The 26805-nt window shown below is 44.4% G+C and overlaps 1 protein-coding gene across 1 annotated transcript in view; it reads right to left on the bottom strand.

The window, feature by feature from the left end:
* EGFLAM (EGF like, fibronectin type III and laminin G domains) overlaps positions 1–5620 on the bottom strand; it is a 541883-nt gene extending 536263 nt beyond the window's left edge. Inside the window, exon 1 of the mRNA XM_060295410.1 lies at positions 5527–5620. The gene's annotated coding sequence lies outside the window, so the exon portion shown is untranslated. The remainder of the gene's footprint in view (positions 1–5526) is intronic.
* Between the last annotated feature and the right edge of the window lie 21185 nt (positions 5621–26805).

The following is a 26805-nucleotide window of genomic DNA, read 5'->3' as shown; positions in this document are numbered from 1 at the left end:
TAAAAGGAATCCAAATCGGAAAAGAAGAAGTAAAGCTGTCACTGTTTGCAGATGACATGATACTATACATAGAGAATCCTAAAGATGCTACGAGAAAACTACTAGAGCTAATCGATGAATTGGATAAAGTAGCAGGATACAAAATTAATGCACAGAAATCTCTGGCATTCCTATACACTAATGATGAAAAATCTGAAAGTGAAATCAAGAAAACACTCCCATTTACCACTGCAACAAAAAGAATAAAATATCTAAGAATAAACCTACCTAAGGAGACAAAAGACCTGTATGCAGAAAATTATAAGACACTGATGAAAGAAATTAAAGATGATACAAATAGATGCAGAGATATACCATGTTCTTGGATTGGAAGAATCAACATTGTGAAAATGACTCTACTACCCAAAGCAATCTACAGATTCAATGCAATCCCTATCAAACTACCACTGGTATTTTTCACAGAACTAGAACAAAATATTTCTCAATTTGTATGGAAACACAAAAGACCCCGAATAGCCAAAGCAATCTTGAGAACGAAAAACAGAGCTGGAGGAATCAGGCTCCCTGACTTCAGACTATACTACAAAGCTACAGTAATCAAGACAGTATGGTACTGGCACAAAAACAGAAAGATAGATCAATGGAACAGGATAGAAAGCCCAGAGATAAACCCAGGCACATATGCTCACCTTATCTTTGATAAAGGAGGCAGGAATGTAGAAAGGACAGCCTCTTCAATAAGTGGTGCTGGGAAAACTGGAGAGTTACCTGTAAAAGTATGAGATTAGATCACTCCCTAACACCATACACAAAAATAAGCTCAAAATGGATTAAAGACCTAAATGTAAGGCCAGAAACTATCAAACTCTTAGAGGAAAACATAGGCAGAACACTCTATGACATAAATCACAGCAAGATCCGTTCTGACCCACCTCCCCAAGAAATGGAAATAAAAACAAAAATAAACAAATGGGACCTAATGAAACTTCAAAGCTTTGGCACAGCGAAGGAATCCGTAAACAAGACCAAAAGACAACCCTAAGAATGGGAGAAAATATTTGCAAATGAAGCAACTGACAAAGGATTAATCTCCAAAATTTATAAGCAGCTCATGCAGCTCAATAACAAAAAAACAAACAACCCAATCCAAAAATGAGCAGAAGACCTAAATAGACATTTCTCCAAAGAAGATATACAGACTGCCAACAAACACATGAAAGAATGCTCAACTTCATTAATCATTAGAGAAATGCAAATCAAAACTACAATGAGATATCATCTCACACCAGTCAGAATGGCCATCATCAAAAAATCTAGAAACAATAAATGCTGGAGAGGGTGTGGAGAAAAGGGAACCCTCTTGCACTGTTGGTGGGAATGTAAATTGATACAGCCACTGTGGAGAACAGTGTGGAGGTTCCTTAAAAAACTACAAATAGAACTACCATATGACCCAGCAACCCCACTACTGGGCATATACCCTGATAAAACCATAATTCAAAAAGAATCATGTACCAAAATGTTCATTGCAGCTCTATTTACAATAGCCCGGAGATGGAAACAACCTAAGTGTCCATCATCGGATGAATGGATAAAGAAGATGTGGCACATATATACAATGGAATATTACTCAGCCATGAAAAGAAATGAAATTGAGCTATTTGTAATGAGGTGGATAGACCTAGAGTCTGTCATACAGAAAAAGATAAGTCAGAAAGAGCAAGACAAATACCGTATGCTAACACATATATATGGAATTTAAGAAAAAAAAATGTCATGAAGAACCTAGGGGTAAGACAGGAATAAAGACACAGACCTACTAGAGAATGGACTTGAAGATATGGGGAGGGGAAAGGGTAAGCTGTGACAAAGTGAGAGAGTGGCACGGACATATATACACTACCAAACGTAAGGTAGATAGCTAGTGGGAAGCAGCCGCATAGCACAGGGAGATCAGCTCGGTGCTTTGTGACCACCTAGAGGGGTGGGATAGGGAGGGTGGGAGGGAGGGAGACGCATGAGGGAAGAGATATGGGAACATATGTATATGTCTAACTGATTCACTTTGTTATAAAGCAGAAACTAACACACCATTGTAAAGCAATTATTCTCCAATAAAGATGTAAAACAAACAAACAAGCAAAAACTGAAGAACAGAAAAAAAAAAATGACAGAGTTTATGTGAAAGGAATATAGAAGTCAGCTTGAATGTGATCCCACTGGCCAAAACAGGGACAATTTGAGCATCAAAATAAATAAGTGGGAGAATTAAAATGTGTTCAGTATAATGAGAAACTATGAGTCTGTACATATGTAAATAAATAGATGAATCTATTTAATGTTTGATTAGGAATGAGATGTTTATACAGTTTCAAAACACCTCCCCAAAAAACACATATTAATTACACAGGGAAAAAGAGTACCTTTTCAGTGGGAAAGCCTAGGAGACATTAACTTAATCAAGTAATCAAAGGTAACAACACCAGTAATAACATAAAGAGGCATCTGTGCCACTTGGTAAGATGCAATGAAAAGCACATAACCTAACTGCTGTGGTGTTCCTGCCAAAACATGCCTAATCTGAATATAATCACAAGGAAACATCAAACATCTAAATTGAGGGACGTGCTACAAAATACTGGCCTGTGAACTTCAAAGTGTCAAGGTGATAAAAATCAAGGTAGGTCTTGTCATGTCTCTCAGGCCTCCAGACTGAAGGGGGCCTGAGAGGCATGACAACCAAATGCAGCCTGTGATTCTGAACTGCACCCTTTTGCTATGAGGACATTATTAGGACAATTGGCAAAACTTGAATAGGGTGTGGGGATTAGATGATAGCAAGGTATCAGTATTCATTTCCCGATTTTGATGCTTGAATTGTGGTTACACAGGAAAATGTTTTTTGTAGAAAACATCCTCTAGAATATTCCAGGGTGATAGGATACAAGTTGGAAATCTACTCTTAAAAGGTTCAGAGGAAAAAAACGTTCTTTGTACTTACTATCTTTCTAATTGTTTTTGAAAGTTTGAGATTGTTTCAAGATATAAGAAGAGGAGGAAAGGCTAATTCTGTGACCTATAGTCCATCATTTACCTTCAGCTAGTACATAAGAGGAAATAAAAATAATCAAAGGAAGACTGGGGAGCATGGACTTCTTGGAATAGAGTTGTGACCTTATACTTTGGAGAATCCCATTCATTTCAGTTGAGCGGCAGGGAGAGACATTCTCCACTGCCACCAAACCTTAGAGGATAGATATAATTGCCTGAAAGAGAAATTAACTCTTGTCCCCAAGGGTGATACTCAAGAAGCTGCAGAAAAAGAGCCATTGAACACTACAACCAGAGCAGGACATGAAAGCGTTTGAGTGCAGCCTGTCCTTCCAGAGTTGGGTGGGCAAAGAATACAAAATATCTCCCAGGAGTAGTTAACATCATGGAGGACAGGTATTCTTGAGCCACCTTGAAAGGATGCAACCCCAAAGGTAAAGTGATCCCATAACCAGAAGCTCAGAGGTAGGAGGAGATCAGAAGTAGGGAGAGGGGAACCATAGGTGGTCAATAGGAGGGTGAGCCCTAAGTCAGGGAATGAGACGGTGGGTGCCTGATGCCCCTTTAGGGAAAGGATATCTCTTAAGACCTACAAAAGCACTGAGAGAGAGAGAGAGAGAGAGAGAGAGCACGCACCAGTATTTGAGTATTGACACCCAGAGGGCATCAGCCCCAGAATTCAACTGCATTAATATCAGATTAAAACCACAAAGAACCAGCAGCAGCACCATAAGTGGCAGAAGAGGAAAGAAACAGCAAGAGAGAAATCACAGAACAAAGGACACTCTACCCTTCCCCACTGCAAGTTCCCGAGGCTGGATCGGACCTCGAAGTTCTGAATTGGAAGAAAACTTGAAATTTTGATTTGGATCATAATATTTTAATACCAGAAAACAAGACTAAAATATCCGAAAGTGACCAAACACCTATGGAATCTTCCAGGGACAGGGAAGGAAAAGCCGAAAGAACCTGTTTGAAAAGCAATGGTGAGCAGGAATAACGTGACTCTCTGCTTCTCCCCAGTGAGTCCAGCCCATTCAATCCGCCATTACACATGCGTTATCCTGCTGAGTCCTCACGAGACCCAAGGAGGGTGGCCTTCACTGCAAGCCCGACTGAAAGGGACTGAGTGCAGCTCCATGGGTACCAAGTCACAGCACCAAGTGTGCCAGCCTTCCCGGAGCCCCTGGCACTGCTCTGCACCACCGCTTCACGTGTGGGTAACGAGTGAGCAGACACCAACAGGCAAGCCGGTAGGTGGGCAGCAGAAACCATGGGAGGATAATGCAAATCACCGTGGCAGAGAATTTGCTTTGCTGTGTAGTGGCTTCCCGGGAAAACCACAGCTACAGGGAGGATTAGCAATCAGGGATGGGATGGTTAGCGCAGAGGCACTGGCAGAAAACATACTGTGAAAGCTGAAAGCCCAGCAGAGAAAAGCCCAGGCCACCAAGAGTCTGTTTATTCACCCACTGCAGTGGTTCTTAATCTTGCTGGTACACTAGAATCACCTGGGAGCTCTTTAAAATCCTGATGCCTGGGCCCTAAACTCAGAGACACTAGACACTGGAATTTTTTTTTTTTAAAGCTCCCTGGATGATTCTAATGTGCAGCCCAGGTTGAGAACCGCAGCTTGACTGCAATGGATTTTCTTACTTCCGTTTGGGGGGAAAAAAGGAAAAAGAAAAACGTTTTGTCTCGATTACAAATGTCAACTCCAGGAAGTTTGACTGAGCAGGAACCTCAACCCTGAAAAGTAACTTGTACGTAATATAAACATACTAATGAACATTCAGGCATAGCGTCATTTACTAGGTATAAGTTTAGAGACAGAGAGATTGATCTATCTTCCTGTGCTAGTGGTAAAATTTATTTTTTTTTAAAAGTGTTTTTCCTGCATTTGGAGGAAATGGTCATCAGTTCATCTTATCTACACTTACCTGGTCCCCCTTCTAAAAAAACACACACATTTGCGCTTCCCTGGTGGCGCAGTGGTTGAGAGTCCGCCTGCCGATGCAGGGGACATGGGTTCGTGCCCCCGGTCCGGGAAGATCCCACATGCCGCGGAGTGGCTGGGCCCGTGAGCCATGGCCGCTGAGCCTGCGCGTCCGGAGCCTGTGCTCCGCAACGGGAGAGGCCACAACAGTGAGAGGCCCGCGTACCGCAAAAAAAAGAAAGAAAAAAACCACACACGTTTACATAGTAGCTGTACAATATTTAAGTGTGCAAGAAGTTACAAAAAAGAGCAAAGCCATGAGACTCACCACGTGAGCGGTTGGGAGACTTTGTTTCATGTAAACTCTCTAGAACTAGCCAAACCCCACACTACAGCGTTTCCATCCACCCACCGACATTAGCGTTTCAATAAAAGCAGAAAACAAGCAGTTAGACAAGTCTACACTTTCACGTTATTTCACTCCAATGTCACTTTCAACTTCCACCCCGTTTTAATATTAACATGTGCTTATTACTCACATTAAAAGGAAAGGTCCAGGGCTTCCCTGGTGGCGCAGTGGTTGAGAGTCCGCCTGCCGATGCAGGGGATACAGGTTCGTGCCCCAGTCCGGGAAGATCCCACATGCCGCGGAGCGGATAGGCCCATGAGCCATGGCCGCTGAGCCTGCGCGGAGCCTGTGCTCTGCAACGGGAGAGGCCACAACAGTGAGAGGCCCGCGTACCACAAAAAAAAGGAAAGATCCAGATTCCTCTGCTTGAAGGTTAAGGTCCTTCACAATCTATTTCCATCCTAACTTTCAACCTTTACCTCCCTCTCCCCATATCCTACTCCAGAACAAATTACCTTTCACAGCTAGTAAGTCCACTCACTATCCCAAACTTCCTAAAGCCACCATTTTTTTCTTCCATGTACTTTTTTTTTTCATTAAAAAGTATTTTTAACTAATTATTTTTTCCTACTGAAGATAGTAGTGTTTCATCTTAAACTGAAGCAAAAACGTATTTAAATAAACATAGATACATATACTTGTCTTTTCTACTAATAAAAAGACAATGCTGACCATACCATCAACAAGCACAGAGATAGACTCATCCCACTATGGCTCCAACCCTTCACCCCTCTCTGGACCCTCGGCCTTTGCAATGTGACTTGGCTGCTCTACCGACCAAAAGGGGGCACGTATTTCCCCACTCCTTCGTCCTCAGTTTGTGACTTGCTTTGAACATTGGGCAGACCTGATACAAGCCAAAGCTTAAAAAGAAGCACTCAGGTGTTTCTACTTTTGCTTTTGTGCGTCTGCAACTGCTTGGAGAAAATGCCAGGGCTAGCCCATTGGAGGATGAGAAGCACATGGCCCAATGACCCCAGAGGCCCCAGCCTACAACTGCCAGACTTGTATGTGAGTGAACTCAGCTGAGACCAGAAGAACCTCCCAGCTGAGTCCATCCTAGATCAGCCAACCCTTGAGACCATCATACTAGACAGCCCAAGACCAGAAGAACTGCCCAAGCAAACCCAGCCTCAACTGCCATCTTGCTAACTGACAGACAGGCTTAATAAATAACCAATTGTTTTCAGTCACTGAGTTTCAGGATGGTTTGTGGCAATCGATAAATGATACAAGCACTATACTGAAAACTGTATAGTGAAAATTTAAATGAAAACAACTGGGCAAAGATAAGACTGCAAGACCCATGGGGGCAAGGACTATGTTGGGTGGTTTTCACCACTGCATCCCCTTTGCACAGCCCAGGAACAGTTATAGGTACTCAATAACATATGCTGGATGAGGAAAACATCTGGTAGTAATGGATCCTATGCTGTAACAGTTCTCAGATTGGTCATAAAGTCATTAACTTCCAAACTTTTAAAAATATAACTGACCCACTACTATCATTTACTTACCTTTTTTTCCTTTCCAAGTCAAAATCCCCAGCTAGCGCACATAAACCAAAAAGGGTTTCTGTAAAAGGCTTTTCCCAAACACGCCGATGACTCTTTGCCCCATCACGTAAAGTTATTTCTCTCCAGCTGCCAGGCTGCTCCTGCAGGACTAGAGCCTAGCCAGTTACAGTAGCTGGTATAAAAGCTAATCTTAGAAAACACACATCACTTCTCCAACCCCGTAATTAAGACCAGAAATCTGTAACTGAGACTTTCATAAAACTGGGGTTTCCATGTGCCAGCTTTGCCTTAGAGTTCTACTCAATGGGCTGGATTTGGGGAAGGCTGCCCAGAATAATCTGATGGGCAGGAGAATGGGCTTCTGAATGGTCAATGGCCAATGGGAGCAGGCCCAAGCCCATACTTTCCAAATCCTCTTCTCCTAGTTCATGGCTCATTACTTCTCTGTCCACCTTTGATCACTATCAGCAAATCCATAACAGAAGAACAAATTTCTATGGACAAGGTTAGTGATTGTTTGGCTTTGGGAGTTCTGTCTTTATTAAGGTCTCCAGTGGCTAGTTGTAAATGAGAAGTCTTTTAACTTCTCAGAAGGATATTTCTAGTTCACCAATTTTAGCTTTCACAGCAGGGACCAGTTTCCAGTCCTGATACTTGGCTTCGAGTCAGAGAGGTTTACGTAGACAGGGCTTATTACTGAGTTCTGATTTATTAACATGCTTGTTTAGACACAGTCATAACAAAGACTGGGAAGCTACAGCCTCTCCTCCCCCAAATGCAAACATATACATGTGCTTTACCTCTGACTCCATTTATCTGGACCAAAGTGCTGATATTAGAAGGTCATCCTTGAAGACACCTTAGGAATCTGTCTCTTTGATATAGCCAGAGGATAAAACCGCCATATCCACATATGTCTTCAATTGCTGAGATATTCTTTTCCCACCACTTCTCACTGAGGAGAATTTTTCAATCTGCTTAATTCGAGGGAGGAGCCAGGTTGCTACTTTGGGTTTAACTATGAAATATTTATTGAGTTCTAACTTACCAAGAGCTATCTGAAACCCCAGGGCCTTAAGATTGCATCATTTTTATACAAATTGGCTCAGAAATTGATCAGATAATAGGAGGAGCAAAGAGGGAAGGTCACCCTGATTGGAAGGAATGGCAGACCAGGGAGCTTGGAGTATAAGCACCTAGAGGACAGGAAGGGTAGCTTTGGCATGCTTCATTCACTGTTACAGGCATAGCATGTGAAAACTGAAAAGTACCTTAGAGATCATATATTGCAAACTTTGCATTTTATATGAGGAAATTAGGCCCAGAGAGTTTAAGTGATCTACCCAAAGTCACACAGCAAGTCGGGAAGACTCAAGATAGATTTTCTTCAGCAAATAACCATGAGTACCACCTACAAAGACAGGGCAGTATTACAGGGTTTGATGTTGTAGTTACAAGCCAGAGTACAGAATCCCAAATGTTCTTACCTCTGGGGCCAAACTCAGTGCACTCATACCAGTAGCATTTCTCATTATACATTAGCTCCCAGCAGTGAAGAACTCATGATTTAGAGCAAGAGTTCTCAACCTCAGCACCATTGACATTTTGGCCCAGATAATTCATTGTTGGGTAGGGGTCTGGGGCTGTCCTGTGCATTATAAAACGTCTTGCAGTATCCCTAGTCTCTACCCACTAGATGCCAGTAGCATCTAGTTTGGTTCTCCAGACACTGTCAAATGTCCCCTAAGGACCAAAATTGCCCCAGTTTAGAACCACTGATTTAAAGAAAAATTAATCTGACACCTGTTCAAGGCCCCACATAAGCATCATTGAGTTGAATGACATATTTGTATGAATAGAGAGGAAGGTAGAAAGACCGAGAGAGTTAAAGAGGAAGACTTGATATCATCACAGTATTCTCCAGTGCCTAGAACTACGCTTGGTACAAAAAACTTACATTCCATCTTCTTAGAAATTAATATAATTAATAATTATTATTTATTATTAATAATAAGTGTTAATGTTTATTATTAATAATACATGTTCACTTATTAATAAAAATCTTCTGAATGCTTAAAGTTTACATTCAAATAATTTTCTTTCATTTTTCTTACTCCTCATGTACAGTGGGTATTCTTTTCCTAATGGTCACTGCAGTTCTTCTTTTAAAAAAATCATAGCCCAAAGAGTATACAAAGTACACAAATATAGAGTAAAAATAATCCCCCAGATAACAATTCTAAGAAAAACCTCATCCACATTTGATCCTTTACTAAATCAAAATCCACTTGGATAAATGTGCAAACATCTGAGGTAGATTAGCTTGCATTAGGGCAATCAGATTACTTTCCTACCACCCAGCCCCTAGGTAATAAGGACAGAAGTGGTTAAAAGGGGTAGAGAGGAAGGATGGGATGTGGGCACTGCAGAGTACCAGTTTCGTTTCATTTCAAACCCCCAGTATGAAGCAACTCCAAAGTCCTAGGGAATGTAGTGATCTATAACTTGGTTGCAATACCAATTTGAGGCTGGCATGTCTGAGGAACTGGTGAAAGGAGCCCAGCCAGCTGACCAGGACCACACTGGACTCAGCTCCATCACTCACAGAGGACACATACGAAGTGATTCTGGTAGGTGATTTTTACAAACTTGTTTCTCTATGAAAAATTGCTATCAAGTGAGGGATGAAACCTCAGGGAAAGTTGGAAAGGCAGTTAACTGCAGTTAATGATCAACGGCAACCACAGAAGCATTGGCCTCTCAAGGGAAACGAGAATTAAGAGGAAATCAAGACGTTGTACAAACATTCTCTTATTCTCACTTTATTCTCAAATTTAGGGAGTCAGAAAGTTCTGCAGCACAGTCCTCTGGGTTGTCTACTGTGAACTCTCACTTACCCAGGAGCACATGAGTGAGGGTCCAGCCTGAGGGGCTCTGATGTCGCGGGCTGGGTGGTAGGTAGGAGAGGCGGTAGGTGGAAGCCCCAGAAAGAGGTTTGCTTGACGACTCTGCCTTTCCAGCGCTGCCTTCCCAAGCATCTCTCGCTTAACTCTAGGGTGTCAGGTACCAAAGAGCTGTCTAGAGTCAGGGATGGACATCAGGTGTTCTGTCTTGCCCAGTAGAAGCACATCGGCTATGGAAGGATGCTAAGGTCAGGAAAATAGACCCGACATGGAGAGGCGTGGCAGCGTCACTCCAGGGGCTTAGAAGGAGGCCAAAAATGCCTGTTCTCCTGAAGACTCACTGGCCAGGGTGATGGCTGTGCTTTCCAGGCTCATCAAGCTCTTCTGATCTCCTTCCCTGCTAGTGCTACCACCGAGGCCCAAAGAAGCCAGACCCATCAATGCCCTGGGCTGCGCAATTTCCCGCCACACGTCCCTTCCCTAGAACCTGGAGGAAGAGACCAGCTGCATATCTTATTTCAGAGGGGCTAGGGAGTGAACTGCCTGCTTGGAGGCACTGCCAACAGCTCCAAATCTCTGACAAACCATGGCTCCCACGTGAGCCAGCAGGAAGGTATCACACTTGGTTCTACCACCAGTCACCAAGCTGGACAGAACCCCACAGTCGTCCTTCTTCGGAAAAGTTCGCCCTTCCGTGATGTACCAGGTGCTTTATATATTGTCTTATTTATATGTTGTAACAGCCTTCCCCACAACGACATGGCAAAGTGCATATTTATAAGTGAGAAGACTAGGGTTAGGAGAAGGTAAGTAATTTGTCCAAGGTTGCACCAACACATAAGTGATCTGGCTGAGATAGAACCAAGCCTAAGTCCTGTGCTCTCTCCATGACAGCAAAGGATGTCTAAGACCCAAGAAAGATGCAGTGTTTAGGTCAAGACTGAGCCTCTCCTGCCTGACTTGTTCTGGGACAGACCTGGAAAATTCCACTGGGGCTGCATCTCTCCATGCCACCTGCCACATGGTGGTGTCTGTGGCACCCCAAGAGCATCCTCAAAAGTGGCTATGAGCATTGCTGCCCTCTGGATCTGGACTTCCCACCACACACAACCTGGGACCTCCAGAGATTCAATGCAGCCAGTCAGCCCCACAACCCAACACAAGACCTCACAATCAGAGTCTGTGGGCCCCTTCTTAGAGTTGGGGACAGACAGGTAGCCTTAGCCTAACTACTGGTGCAGAGAGCTTCATTTATGTTTCCTATGGTTTCTATAACAAATTACCACAAACCCAGTGACTTAAAACAGCACAGATTTATTATCTTACGTGTCTGTAGGTGAGAAGTGGACGTGGGTCTCACTGGGCTAAAATCAAGGTGTCAGCAGGGTTGCATTCCTTCGTGGAGGCTCTAGCAGAGAATCTGTTTCCTTGCCTTTTGCAGCTCCTGGAAGCTGCCTGCATTCCTTGGCTGTTGGCCCCATTCCTCAGCTCATTCCTCACTCCTCACAGCAGGCTGAATCCATCTCACACGGCATCCCTCTTCTTCCACAGAAACACCACCTTCTGAATCTCTTCTGTCTCCCTCTTCCACTTTGAAGGACCTTTGTGACTCAATTGGGTCCACACAGAAAACTCAGAATAATCTCCCCATCTCAAGGTCCGTAACTTAATCACTTCTGCAAAGTTCCTTTTGCCACGAAAAGAAATATAACAGGTTCCGGAGATTAGGATGCAGACATCTTTGGGGAGTGGGCATAACCCATAAGCCCAAAAACCTCTCCTCCAGTCATTTTCACACACAGAGTGCAGACATTTTGACAACTCTTGCCCAGGGCCATCCTGGACTGTGAGAAAGTTAAGGCTGGGACCTCTCCTGTCTTATTAACCAGCGCCTGACACATGGAAGGCAGTCCATGGGATCTGATGTAGGAAGAAGCGCCCACCGTGGCCAACAAACCAGCCTCTCCCAGTTGCCTTTAAACCCAGTGACCTTAGATGACTCACATCTGCCTCCTGTCTGACTGCTCACTCTTAGACACAGCCATCCTGACCATGACTCCCCATCAGCACAGAGCATGGGCTGCATTCACCCACCAGAGTCTCTCAGCCTTCAGTAGGGGCGATGCCATTTGTGGTGACAAGTTTGCAAAAACTGAGATATTGCCCTGGAAGACTCTGAGAAAGCCTCAGAAACATGATGCTGTCTCACCCCAGCATCTCACATGCTTAAATCAACACGTGAAGTATCTCTCCACCCTGGGAGCATTGGGCTGGCTCTACATGTAAAGGCCCTCAGGGTAAAATTCAAAATGTTCAAAGTACAAAATAAGCCTGGCAAGTGGTTTTGTAAAGGGAGGGATGCGATGCCCCCTGCGCTCCTCTCTAGCATCCCCTCTGGCACCTTCCAGTCATAATGAACTAGCACATCACACCCTTACCCCCAAGATTTTGCACAATGCTTTAGTGAATTAACCCCAATTTTGAGATGAGCAAACTGAGCCTCGGGACAGACTAACTTGCCCAAGGTCATCTAGCTTATAAACGGGAGAGCCCAGTGTTAACCCTATCTGACTCTCAAACCTGATGTGCTCTCTACCTCATTACACAGCCTCCCACCACGGTGTGATGATCCTGGCCACTATTCATGCCCCGGGGCCTCACCAGGTGACCAGGAGTGTCCACTACACACAGGGCTGCCTGGGCCCAGCTTTGAATGTTAGGATCAGAAACCTTGTGATGAAAATCGTCATTTCTAGGGTCGTGTTCCCTCAAGATTTGCACGTACAGTAGAAGGGATTTCGTTAGACAACTGGAAGAACTTGCCCAAACACGAAGGACTGGGTAAGACCATTGGATTAAATTTTCCAAACGTAAGAAGAATGAGACGCTGGAATGGAATTATTAAGGTGTCTTTGGAATCTTTCACAATACAGTCCACAGATCCAGTAGCTAACTAACGCTGTTCACGAATAAAAACTAAAAACAAACAAACAAGCAAAAACCCGCCTGTGTCTTCTTCCCTAACCGTGTCCTATCATTCACCCTCGAAGCCCCACAAGTCCCAGGTGCCCGGATTGAGGAAGAAGAGGGGGAGGTTAACTGTCACCACCTCTCAGAGGAAAACAAACCCCAGAGTCCACAATCTGTGGCTCTCAAACTTTAGCAGGCATCAGAATCACTAGGAGGGCTTCTTAAAACGGGGATTGCTGGCCCCAGCCCCAGAGTTTCTGACTCGGTAGGTGTGAGGTGGGGTCTGAGAATCTGCTTTGCTAACAAGTGCCCAAGTGATGCTGCGGCTGCTGGCTAGAGGACCACGCTCTGGTAACTGCCCATCTAAGCTTCACTGGCTTCCATCCTTATACACAGTTGGATTAAGAAGGGATCTAGGCTTCCTCCCAGCCTTGAGGCATGCCCCAGGGTCTACAGGATGACCAAGTGCTCCTTTACCAGCTTTTCTTAGAATAGTTTCTCCAAATCTTGCTGGGGCTGTGATCTTTCACCGAAGAGGCACTAGCCTGCCATCACAGCTGAGATTACGTCTCTGGTTTTCTCTGAAAAGACACGCATCTTGAGCGCTCGCAGAGGATGTGAGCCACCTGTATACCGAGCTGCCACCGGCTTGGCACAGAAGTTTGCTTAACCTCTGCTCAGCTGCCGTCTTCTGAGGATTTTCTTGTGCCGCCCTTGGCCAGGCTCATGTGTTTCAAGTTCAGTCCTGAGAAGTCTCTCATTCACCAGGTGGAGGAATCCGGGCTTCTCTCCTGCACGTGCCCCTTCTGGAGTCCCCTCTTCCGCTGCTCCCCAACTCACAGCAGAGGCAGTGGACCAGGGAGCAGGAATGGCCTGAACCGGCTGTCCCAGCAGGGAGGGGTATTTATCACCACAGTGTCTGGAACTGTCGACACATGATGATAATAAAATGCGGTTTGTTTTCTTAACTGTTTTTGAATTCTCTGCAGACACTGTACTCCCCTTTCCCCCTCCCCCTCCCCTGTGCCCTGCACCTGCAGACGGCTCCCACCCAGCCCCTCCTTAGTCCACCGAGGCCACACAGGGTTGCTATTCTAGAAGCCTTGAAGTTGAGCGCCATTCCTAAAAGGGCCATTGTCACAAGGTCCCCTGGGAGCAGGTCTAGACCCCATTCCCCTTTTGCTGTCCCTTCCACCACCTCCACCTCCATCCGACACTGTCCAGCCTCAGGACCCTAGAATCACTCTTACTCATGTCCGTTTGTTATTCCTTCCCTCCCCACGCCACCATCCATCAAAACCTGCCCAACCTCCTGCCTAAATGGCTAAGTGATCTGCCAAACCCATTCTCCCTAAGGCCTTCATGGAAAGTCAGGACTTCTCCCAGACCTTGCGGCTCCTAAAGCAGCAGGATTTCTAGGTTGAGGGTGTCCATTTGCAAAAGATTGTATTGCTAATGATGGCGATGAAGTAGTTCAAGGCTCCAAGAAGGAGCAACATGAAAGGGTCAACCCAAGGTTGACCCAAGAAGGGTCAACATGAAAAAGGTAACCTCTGGCCAGGACCCCTCAGATCAGCTGTGTATGTGAACTCTGAATGGCCATCCAATGGCACCAGCCTTCTTTTAATATCCAAACAAATGGCCTGAGCCCCCATCCCATGGGAGTAGAGAACTCTCCTCCAGACTCCTGAGTGGGGGCATGGCAGGGGCACCCATGGTCTCCTGGCCACCTCACATAAATCTTCCCTTCCAGGGACTTCTTGGTCTGTGTTTACCATCTTGCCTCCTGCATTTATGGTTTCCTCTGTGCACCTGTGTGTGTTCCCCTCCCCTCGGACACTACCCCCTCCCCCGATTCATTCCCCAAATGAATGGAGAATCATTTCTGTGCATAATCATATTTTGACTGAAGTTTGGAAAAAACATAACAGAAAATAGCTTAAAATTGAATATTGGTCATCAGTGTTCTTAAAGTTGATATTCTGTTCCCACCACTCTCACCCTCTCTAGCTGGATCTCTTCTCCCAGTTTCCCAGGCTCTAAATCCCTCTGTCTCCCTCTACCCACAAACTGCCAAGGGAAAATGGAAAATTTCTGTTACTTTATTAGATAGACATGTTTAAGTCTGAACCCTCCCTTCCTAGTGGCTTCGGGGCCTCTTTTTCTCATCTGCTTAATAAGGTTGCCTTAACAAAAAAAACACCTTCCCCTGGCATGAAACCCACTGATCCCACGCACAGAGAAGCTGCAACAGTCATTCCTGTTTTGAAATAGCAAATTTTCCTTCCCTGATCTCTAGGCAATTTCCTCTTCTGCCCACAGGCCTCACTTTGATTCCTAAACCGTAAGAGGCTTTTCTTGTGCCAATTTGCTTTTCTCAATTACTTACATATATTTTTTCATAATACTGTAAAAACATTTCATATTATTGCAAAACAAAACACATGATCCCATCACTCTTTCAACCATTTTCAAATGCTCCACTCACACATATTTTAAGGTTTCCATGTTTTCCTCTTCTACTTTTTTTTTTTTTTTTTCCTGTGGTACGCGGGCCTCTCACTGTTGTGGCCTCTCCGGTTGCGGAGCACAGGCTCCGGACGCGCAGGCTCAGCGGCCATGGCTCACGGGCCCAGCCACTCCACGGCATGTGGGATCTTCCCGGACCGGGGCACGAACCCGTGTCCCCTGCATCGGCAGGCGGACCCTCAACCACTGCGCCACCAGTGAAGCCCCTCTTCTACTTCTTGATTTTACTGATACTACAAACAACTTTCTGTGTCTTCATTGCTATTGTTTTAACAGCTGCAGGACATTCCATTGACGTATTGCCCCACAGGTTAGCTATACGTTCCCCATCACAAAAACAGGGATCTTTCCCAAACAGTGGGAAACAATGCTTGGCACATAACAGGATCTCAATAAATGTTTGTTGAATTGAATGATTGAATGAGTGAATGAGACTTTCAGATTGTTTCTAATTATTTATTTATTTATTTATTTTTGGCCATGCTGCACAGCTTGCAAGATCTTAGTTCCTTGATCAGGGATTGAACCCAGGCCCACGGCAAAGAAAGCACAGAGTGCTCGCCACTGGACTGCCATGGAATTCCCATCTAATTTCTTATTTTTACAGACATGATGCAATAAACATCTTTATGCATACAACACTTTCCTTTAGCTTAATTATATCCCTGATGTAATTATTTCCCTGATAATAAAAACAGCAGTAGCGGTGATTATAACAGCTACTATTTATTGAGCAGTTACCACATGCCAGACTCTGGGCTAAGCAATTTTTACCCCAAATATCACTGACTCCTCAAAAAATCAATTTGGGAAAAGTACTAATCACCCTCCTTTTACAGATGGAAAATGCAAAGATTATCATTTTCCCAAGATCACACAGCTTGTACAGGGCAGAGATGGTCTTTGAACTAAGGTCTATCCCACTCTAGACTCTGAGGTCTTAACTATTATAAGGACTTAAAAGATGAAAGAGTGTGAACAAGCTTATGACTCTTGGTACATACCACCATGCTGCTTTCAGAAAAAGCTGTGGCCATTTACAGACACCTTATTTTGAAGTATATCACTCGTAAGGGGCATATACTTGGGTTTTGTTTTCTTATTCAGTCTGACAACTTTTACCTTTCAAGTGTAATATTTAGTTCATTAACATTTAATGTATTAATTGACTCATTTGGATTTAAATATCCCACCTTACTATTTGTTTGCCTTTATCTAAATTGATTTTATCTTTTTAAATTCCATCTTCCCTTTCTATTAGGTGGGTAGGTATATATTCTTTTATTCTTTTTAGAGGTTACCGGAAAAGGGCTTTTATTTTAAAATCTCCTGGCACTCAATAAATACAATTATTGGCACATTTTTTTGCTAGATACTCATTAGTCAACCTAAAATAAATTGTCTCCTCAAGTCCTACATGGCACTGTGGGTCATAGACTCAGGTCCTCCAGAACACGACCGCAGAGTTCTCTATGCATAAGCAGTGCCAATTTCTGGCATTAAATATTAAGCAGTTTCTGTTGTCCTCAAAGTATAAACAAGCAAGCGAATCACTTGATACCCAGATTCAGATGGCCATCAGTGTAAGACACAACCTGAGCACAGGCTGATGGCAGAGATGGCCTCAAACCCAGCCTACCCTGCCTCGTGCTGGGGTCCCAAACCCCACAAAGACTCTTTCTGGGACATAGAAACATCCTTCCATGATCTGATCCAAAATGTTGTGCAACCTACCTTCAAACGTGATATAGTAACCCTTTAATTATTCATTAGAACAGAGGGCATACAAATATTGCTTTTTCTTGGCTTTGGACAATGGTTACACATGTACATTTGAGATGTTCTCAAAACTTTATGAGTAAAATGAAACCATGTTGCAAAGGGCTGGAGCAAAAATGAGCCTGGAAATAGTCTAAAACCTTCCTCCTCCCTCCAAACTGCTGTTAATCTATCCAGAGTTTGGGGTGGGATGCCAACTGTTTAAGACCCCAGGGTATCTATGCATGCACTTCAGCAGTAAAGTAGTCTACGAATTCCTCAAAATTATCTCCCTGGAACCTCATTTGTGACCACGAACACAAATAATGAGAATGGAAAACGTCTTTGGCTGGGAAAGTAAATTGTTTCTGTTCCTTAAGAGTATGATTTTGAATCTGTTAGCAAAGCTTTGCCATCTTGTCTGGAATCAAAAAGGTCAGTACAAGGTTAAGCCCAAGCAAATGGCCCATCCTAAACTGAAATAAACACAACACAACCCAGGGCTATGTGCAATGTTATTCTTTCACCTTCCTCCTGGGATTTCAGAGATTGTGCAAGTGGAACACAAAAGAGGATGAAATAATGTAACAGTGTGAAATAATGCCAGGGGAGAAATCTGTTTACTGGAGCATTCAAAGAAGAAATAAAACATCCTTAAACTGTGGATGTACCTACCTCTGCCCCCTAACAACCTCCTCATCCCTCAAAAAGAAAAACAGTTTCTCTTTTCTTTTTTTCCACAAGATTTTTCTCATTTCCAAAACCCTTTCATTCTCCCTCCCTCTCCTATATACACACAGAGAAAGAAACATAAGATGTTAGAACTGAATGGAGGAGCTGGAGAATCAGCAAAGCCAGTGCTTTTCAAACTTGTTTTAAACCAAAGGATCTGATTATTGACTAAAACATATTTATAAGCTATATTAGCAATGGCTGCAATGATGCTGTGTAACAAACCACCCCCAAATAGAATGCTTTTTTTTTTTTTTTTTTTCACGGTAGGCGGGCCTCTCACTGTTGCGGCCTCTCCCGTTGCGGAGCACAGGCTCCGGACGCGCAGGCTCAGCGGCCATGGCTCACGGGCCCAGCCGCCCCGCGGCATGCGGGATCTTCCCGGACCGGGGCACGAACCCGTTTCCCCTGCATCGGCAAGCGGACTCTCAACCACTGCGCCACCAGGGAAGCCCTAGAATGCTTTTAACAACATTTATTCTCTGCCTACAGATCTGCAGGTTGATGGTAAGCTGTTCTGGATGGGACTTGGCTGGGGAAGTTCTGCTTCAGGCTGTGGGTTGGGTTTAGGTCTGCGCCATACATCTCTCATTTTCTTTGCCCAGTGGCTACCTGTGGGCACATTCTCATAGCAAACGGAAGAGCACAAGAGGCAAGCCAAACCAGGCAAATACATGTTTAAAGTCTCTGCTAACATCACATCCTCTCACATTCCATAAATAATTCAAAAGTAAGTCACATGGCCAAGCCCCAAACCAGTAGGACAGGAGAATGTGGTCTGCTCCAAGGGAGAGAGATAGGGAGTGACTTATTTGCTGACCAGTAATCGAATCTATCACAGAAACCAAATATATAAAGTAGACACAAGTGGCTCTCTGCTAGTTGAGTTAGAGATGTGGGGAGCCTGGACCCCAGGCCCTTCACAACCCCAAACTCCCAACGAGTCCTCTAGCAACACCTAGGGCTTCAAGCAACACAGCATGAAACGTAAGGCAACCTGCTCATTTTACAGATGAGAAAGCTGAGGTGCAAATAATTACAATAACTTGTCCACCATCTGAGAAGTGTCAGGCATGAGGCCACCAGTGAGAAAACCCTTTCTACAAGTTTTCAGATCTGATGACAGCTGATCATTTTTCAGTCTCTAGTCATAGTTACAGAGATTACAGCAGTTACATAGTTTACAATTTGTGTAAATTGCTTGCAACTGGAGAAAATATTCACAAACCAGGTAACAAAGTAAATAAAGAAAAAAAGGGAGTGGAGAATATGATTCTGACTACCAAATCTCCAACCACTCATTTCACAGCACAAAACCCAAACCCAACTACTTCTTTTCCCGCCACCCATGCATATGTGATGTAGGTTAGAGCAGTGACAGACCAATGGGAGAGCATACAGTCAAGCCAAATTCTAAATGCATCTTTGATAAAGAAAATTTGCAAATTACAAAACAAAAATAAGATCATAATTCTACCCGTTGGTAAATGAAGGCTTCAGAAGCCAGAGTATTAGGAAGAGGGTGGCCTGATAACTGTGTAACTAGAGACAAGCTGAGGGCATGCCAAAGGCTGGACATCTCTCGTACTCATCCTTGATTTCACAATCATGGGCTGGGTAAGGCTGCAAACACCTGGCCCTCTTCGGGATCCTGGTGTACCTCTGGCTTCACTCTGGGGTCCCATTAAATGGCTTCTTTTCTTGGCACTGACCCTCCTCTCTGCTCCTGGTATCTACACCTGCTAAATCCTCCAGCTGGACCTAGAGGTCTCTTTGGTGGTCAACATCCTCAGGCTATAGGTGTCCCCTCTAGTGCCTCTAGTGCTTAGGAGTTACAGTGTTGAGGAAGCTTCTACCCTCTATAGTGAATCCCTTATTCCATGTCACTCAGAGTACCTGTGCTTTCTTGATCAAATGCTAACTAATACAACCAGCGATTCCCATGGCCTCAGGCAATGCAAACAAAGACCCTCCTGTCTTTGCTTCCCATGTGGTTCCTCTGAACAGCTTTTCCTCCTAGTTTCTACTTTCTTGACTGAACTTTGATCACCACCATCACCATCAATCACAAACATCTCTATCACCACTACTACCACCAACACTACTGTCATGGTCACCACTACAACCACTACCAAACCACCATCACCATTACCAAAACCACCACTACGACCATCACCACCACCACCACTGTCACCACTGCAGGCACCTGCTGCTACCGCCACAACAAATACCCCTGCCTTATCTCCCTTAATTTTCACAGCAAGAGAATCATCTAGACAACATTATTCCTATTTTACAAATGAGGAGCTGAGGCCCAGAGAGATTAAGTAACTTGTCAGCAGCCAAGGAGAGATTTATTTTTTTTTAAGATTTATTTATTTAATTTATTTTTGGCTGCGTCGGGTCTTAGTTGCAGCACGCAGGATCTTCGCCGAGGCCTGCGGGATCTTTTGTTGCAGAGTGCGGGCTCTTCCTTGTGGGGCGCAGGCTTCTCTCTAGTTGTGGCGTGTGGGTTCTCTCTTCTCTAGTTGTGGCACCCAGGCTCCGGGGTGCATGGGCTCTGTAGTTTGTGGCATGCAGGCTCTCTTCTTGAGGCGCGCAGGCTCAGTAGTTGTGGCGCGTGGGCTTAGTTGCCCCGCAGCATGTGGGATCTTAGTTCCCTGACCAGGGCTTGAACCCGTGTCCCCTGAATTGTAAGGCGGATTCTTTACCACTGGACCACCAGGGAAGTCCCCAGGAGAGATTTAAACCCAGCTCTGACTCCAAGTCCCCTCTTCCTTCACTCCACTGCACAGCCTCTAAGACTATGTTTAACAGAGCAGAAGAGGGTAGTGGCCAAGAAGCAAAAAGGACAGGAGGAAGCAAAACTGGGCTGATCAAGAGAGGAAGAGCAGAGAAACAGCAGCTAGAAGGCATGAGGCAAGCAAAGAAGGGATGGATTCAGACAAGTCCCTCAGAGCAGAGCTGGGGCGCGGGTGGGAAACACCAACCACCTGGTAGCGGCAGCTCCAACCCAGAGCCCGCCTGACGTTCCAAGAGGAAGTGGCCTTGCTTTTGCCGACCCAAAGACAGAGTCCCAGAGGAAAGCTTGCCCACTGCATGGAGGACAGAAATCAGGTCTGCTCTGGCCTCCAAAGGAAGGGCCAATGAGTTCAAAGGGGGAGGGGTAATAAATGACCACGAGAAGCACCTGCAATGCCCACTGACTGCCTTAGCCAGAGTGGTTCTCAGCCCTGACTACACCTCAGAAGCATCTAGAGAGTTCTAAAGCTTACTAATGCCCAAGCTCCACCCTCAAAACCTCTCTTACCTTTTTAACATTCCCCAGTTCATCCTGACATGCAAGAAGGACTGAGGAGCAATGTGTTGAAGCAACACAACTCTGAGCTCATGATTTTCTTCCATTTGAGTCCCCAGAATTCTCTCACACTCTAGTACGATTTAGTTGGACTCTTGAACAAAGTGACTCTGGGTATTAGATGGTGGTAAAGGAGATGAAAGAAAATGTTCTATACCAGAAGGGAGAAAAAGATGAGCCTAATTTTAAACCGAGGCAACTACCTGCTTTTTAATTGGGGGTGAAAGAAATCAAGAATTAATCTATAAGCTGAAGCAGTAAGAAAAGGTACGTGGGCTGGAGGGGAGCCCTGCAGATGGAGTGAGGTGCTGCCCTGTCCCCCGACTCAATGTGAAGTTGCCTTATTTTCTACAATATCCAAAGGCTTCATGGAACAAGAGAAATTATAAACAACTAGTGACTGTTAGCACTTGCCAAACACTTATTATGGGCCAGGTACTGTGCTAAGTTCTTTAATTATGATAACTCTTAATTCTCAAGGTAACCCTATGTGGTGGATGCTAACACTTTCCCCATGATACAGATGAAGAAACTAAAGCACAGAGAGGCCAAAGAACTTGCCCAAGCTCACAGAAGGGTCAGAGCTGTGACGGCATCCCAGGAATATGCCTCCTGAATCCGTACTCCTAACACTACACCATCCAGCACGTCAACCCCCATGGGCCCTGTGGTGGGTGATATTATCCCCATTTTACAGGTGGAAAGACTGAGGTTAAGAAACTTTCTCAAGCTGCCACATCACCTCACTAGCACAGCCTGGATTGGGACCCTCCACAAGTAGACATATACCAGACGGGTTCAGAAGCAGTTTAGCCTAGAGGCAGAGAAATGTTTCTAAATGCCCAGTTCTTCCCCCAACACCACCCTACCCTTCACACTCAGAGAATACACAGAAATCACACGCAATGATACTTCTAAATAACTGCATTTTTAAAAATCGACCCAAGACCCAAACCAACACTAGCGTGTGTGCCGAGTCTGAAAATGACACCTAAGTAGAAGGGAAGGGTGAATCCAGCCATGCTCTAGGCTGGGCAAAACATCTCAGATTATTTGTTTCAAACATTTTGCAATTGGCAAGACCCAAACCACATTTTTCAAAGCATTCTCTTCTCCACTCCCCCACCACTCACTGCCCTGCTTTACATTGTAAGCCCATGTGTATTTCCCCAAAAATGTAATCCATATGTCTCTGATCCGTTTACACTTAACTCATCAAATTGGTGTTCGCTCAGAGTTGTGTGCTGTTCGTGAAGCCTTCTGAGACTGTCTGTGAGGCCTTCAAAAGGCTCTTTCGGCCTCGTTGCTTAGAAACAGGAAGCTACATTTAGCCAAGGGCAAATGAAATTGAAAATGTTGGCAACTGGAGGAAAGAAGCGTCAGGACCAAAAAGTCTGTTCTTTGCTCCCGTGGCAGAACAGCAAGGAGGGTCCCCCTAAGGAGGTATTTCAAGGTCCTGCGTACTTGCTCTTGGTGAAACATCAAGGCCAGGGTTGGTCTAATTTTGTCTTCAGCCACATTCACAGCCCCTCTGTTGCCACAGCCCCTGAGTTGGCTCTGGAATGGAACAGGGAGCTGGCAGTGCGTCCCTGACCTGGTCATCAGTGATGTGATGGTATCGACTGCTTTGGTGGAACTAAACCCCACATACTGGACTTCTATCTCGGTAGCTAAAGATCTTGCAAGTTCTACTTTTACATCTGCCTTAAAAAAACACCCATGCATATAGACAACAAACCAAACGCTTCTTAAAACAAACCATTACATCTGATATGGTTTAACTCATCCATGTTTTTTGGCTTTTGCCAAAGGTTCTAGTTTTGTGTTTGGTTGTTGGGGTGTTTTTTTTGTTTTTTTTTGCGGTACGCGTCCTCCCACTGCTGTGGCCTCTCCCGTTGCGGAGCACAGGCTCCGGATGCGCAGGCTCAGCGGCCATGGTTCACGGTCCCAGCCGCTCCGCAGCATGTGGGATCCTCCCGGACAGAGGCACGAACCCGCTTCCCCTGCATCGGCAGGCGGACTCTCAACCACTGCGCCACCAGGGAAGCTTTAATTGCCTAAGTTTAGCTAACTTCTGTCCTTTGGGAAAACCGATCTATGTAAATGGGATTTAACTAAAGAGGCTCTAGCCATTCACATGTGTTTTACATTTTCTAATCATCCTGAGCTCTGTAGGTAGTGAGCAGACTGAGAAAATGATGGTGGTCTCATTTCAACATCAATTTCTATCCTTTCTATCTCCCAAGAATACTAACGATGGCTGGAGAGGATCTCACTTCCTATATCCAGACAATCAGAAGCTGGTATTTATGGGAACCCTGGCAGTGTGTGAAGTTGATTGAGTGGGTGGAAGGCTCAAAGGGAAATAGCAACTCTCTAAGATGTCCACATTCTCAAAGGTGACCAAAACTTTTTAAATACTCTAAGCCCCTGATTAAATGAAATATGGCCAGCATTTAAGAAATGCCAACTGTATAGTCTTCTAGTATTGTGTAATGAATCAGCCCAACTTTAGTGGCTTAACACAACATACATTTGCCATCCCACAGTCTCCATGGGTCGGGAGTCCAGGCGTGGCTAACCTGGGTCTCTACTCAGGCTCTCAAAAAGTTGCAGTGAAGGTGTCAGCCAGTCTACGTCCCCATCCAGAGGCTTGACAGGGGACGGATCCACTTCCAAGTTCATTCAGGTTGTTGGCAGAGTTCGCTTCCTTGTAACTGTAGGTATCCCCATTTTCTTGATAGCTGATGGCCATGAACTGTTCTCAACTCCTTGAGGCCACCCTCGGGTCCTTGCCATGCAGACCCATGTTCTTAAAACATGGCTAATTATTTCTTCACAGCCAGCAGGAGAATCTCTTCCTTCAGGAAGGGCCCAGTCTGTCTTCAAGGGCCTTTACCTAATTAGGACAGGCCAACCCTGTATATATCTCCCTTTTGATTAACTCAGAAGCAACTGATTTGGGACTTCAATTACATTTTCAAAACCCCTTACCTTAGCCACATAATATAACCTAGTGGGGGCAAGACACCTCTCATATTAAAAGGCTCCATCCACACGCAAGGAGAAGCGTGTATGCCGGAGGGTAGGAATCTTGGAGGCCACCTTAGATTTCTTCACACCCCTCCTACTATGTGCAAAGGTATGGTGATACATAAGGTATGAATCCTACCTTCACAAAACTCACACCTAAATAAAGGCAGTGGATATGCAACAAATAATGACTACTCCCTGAGATATGTTTTGTAATAGAGATATGTTCAATGTTCAGAAACAACACAAAAGAGGTCATATAGAAGCTGGGATCTGTAAGTTGACTAGAAGTTCAGCAGGCAAGCACGTATGGGGAAAAGGGGATTAAGTAGGATTGGGCTGAAACAGTGTGGTGTGATTAAGAAATTATCAGGAATTTGATTTTCCTAAGAGTTCAGCAAATGTGCTGAGCATTTTTATTTGTTTTATTTTGACTTACTTATCTTCTTTAAAAAAGTAAGAAAATTAATTGCCTTAAAGCCTGGTTGATGGACCATGTGTATGTGTATGTGATATGTTGCATGTGACCCATCCACTTACAGCAATCATGAGAATAACACTGAAGGGAAAATGTATAATAAATTAACACCCCAGCTGCTATGGACTGAATATTTGCGTCCCTTCAAAATTCATATACTGAAGCCCTAATCCCCTGGGAGACTGTATTTGGAAGTGGTCTCTGAGAAGTAATTAGGTCATGAGGGTAGAACCCTCATAGTGGTATTAGTGCCCTTATAAAAAGAAACATAAGAGAAATGATCTCTCTCTGCCATGTGAGGATACAGCAAGGAAGCGGCCATCTGTAAACCAGGAAGAGGTCCTCACCAGAACCTGACCGTGCCGGCACCCTATCTCAGACTTCCAAACTCCAGAACTATAGAAATAACTGTTGTTTAAGCCACCCAGTCTATGTTATCTAATTATAGCAGCCCAAACTGATTAAGACATCAGTCCTACGAGAAAATGTGCTCCTGGGTCTCCTTCAGAATAAGTGGACCTTTTACAGTCAGAAGCTTCCCTTGAAATAATGTTTCATTCCAGAAAGGTGGAAATGAGTCCGGACCTACATGCATAACAATAGGAAAAGCCAAGGCAATTTCTGTATCCCGAGCACAAAAACAGCAACCAAAGTTGGACATAAAGCCAGGCCAATCCCAGTGCCTGAGGCAACACATGCTGAACTGCAGCCCACATCCTGGCACTTTTGTAACTTGAAACAGGATTCACTTTTGAAGCTTGAAGCCTTCTGACTCTTCCACCACAATATATAAACACAGGCCAGAAAGAAAATGCCTCTAAAAAGTACAGTAGCCTTTATGGCAACTCCAAAACACCTCTTGAACCACTAGGAAGATGACGGTACTATAAACGAAAACACAATCATCCTGCAGACAGTTTAGGTCCACGTGTTTCACTTCCACCGCCAAGTCTGACTGTGGGGTATTTTCTGATTACTCAGACCTGCTCAGGTCAGCCTGACTCTCTGGGGCCCTTCTGACAAGCCACAAAGCAGAGGGGAAATCACTTTAGATATGACATTAGGAGACCTGGGTTCCAGATTCAATTCAATTCAATTTTTTCTTTCATTTTCCCAGGATTGTTGGAGGACACGTGAGTTTCCCACTTACTGGATAAGTGAGTTTTCCAGACAACAGAAAAACTTGCTAGCTACAAGATGTTTGCACTTTATTGTTTAAACATGGGAAATTCTCCTAAGATATGGTACATATTAAGAGATGGGCCCTGGGGCCAGGATGTCTGGGTTTGAAACCCAGCTCCAACACATGCTCGCTGCGTGACACTGGGCAAGGGACTTAACTTCTCTGTGTCTCTGGGGATAGTCTCTACTTCATAAACTAGTGCTGAGGGTTAAATAAGTTAACAACATAAAATACTAGAACAGTACGTGGCATATAATAATCATTTCAATAAGTATTATGGATATTATGATAAAACAGACTATAAAAGATAAAAGGGACTTTTTTTCTCAGGGTCATCATCATGAACACCAAGCAAAATACTGTAGGCATATGTACATACCATATATTATATACTACGATACACCCACTCTCACTAAATACACATACACACACACACACACACACACACGCACGCACGCATATAAAAATACATAAAAGCATGCCTTTGTGACCCACTGGAATAAATTAGGAAGGGTACATCTACCCTAAATGACCTCAGAAGGTGGTTTTTAATGACTTGTGTTTGTCTTTTTTTAACATCCTAGCCTCCCCTCTCATTGGTCTAACTGCTACCAGTCATGTCTGGCTATGTTTGTGTCTTCCCCCTCTGAGTTGTTCTATTTTTCTATGACTGGGAAACCAGATTACAAAGCTCGCTAGAACTGTGATCAGAATAAGAGCACAGAGATCTGAATGAGAGTCTTACAGGCTCCATTATGAACTAAACGAATGGGCTTAAACATTTGGGCATTGTGTCACCTATTTTGATTGAACAGAACAGTGTTTAGCTTGCTTTCTGGATCTTGAACATATTCTAAATGTGGTTTTCAGCTACATTCACGGGGCCTTCATGCTCTGTGAGCACATCTCAAAGACCCCCGTGGTGGAGAAGGGAAAGAGAAAGGTTTA

This window comes from Globicephala melas, chromosome 3 (genome assembly GCF_963455315.2).
Source record: "Globicephala melas chromosome 3, mGloMel1.2, whole genome shotgun sequence".
Classification (NCBI taxonomy): Eukaryota; Metazoa; Chordata; class Mammalia; order Artiodactyla; family Delphinidae; genus Globicephala; species Globicephala melas.
Note: the sequence above shows the minus strand (reverse complement) of the source record. Positions and strands in the feature narration are given on the sequence as shown.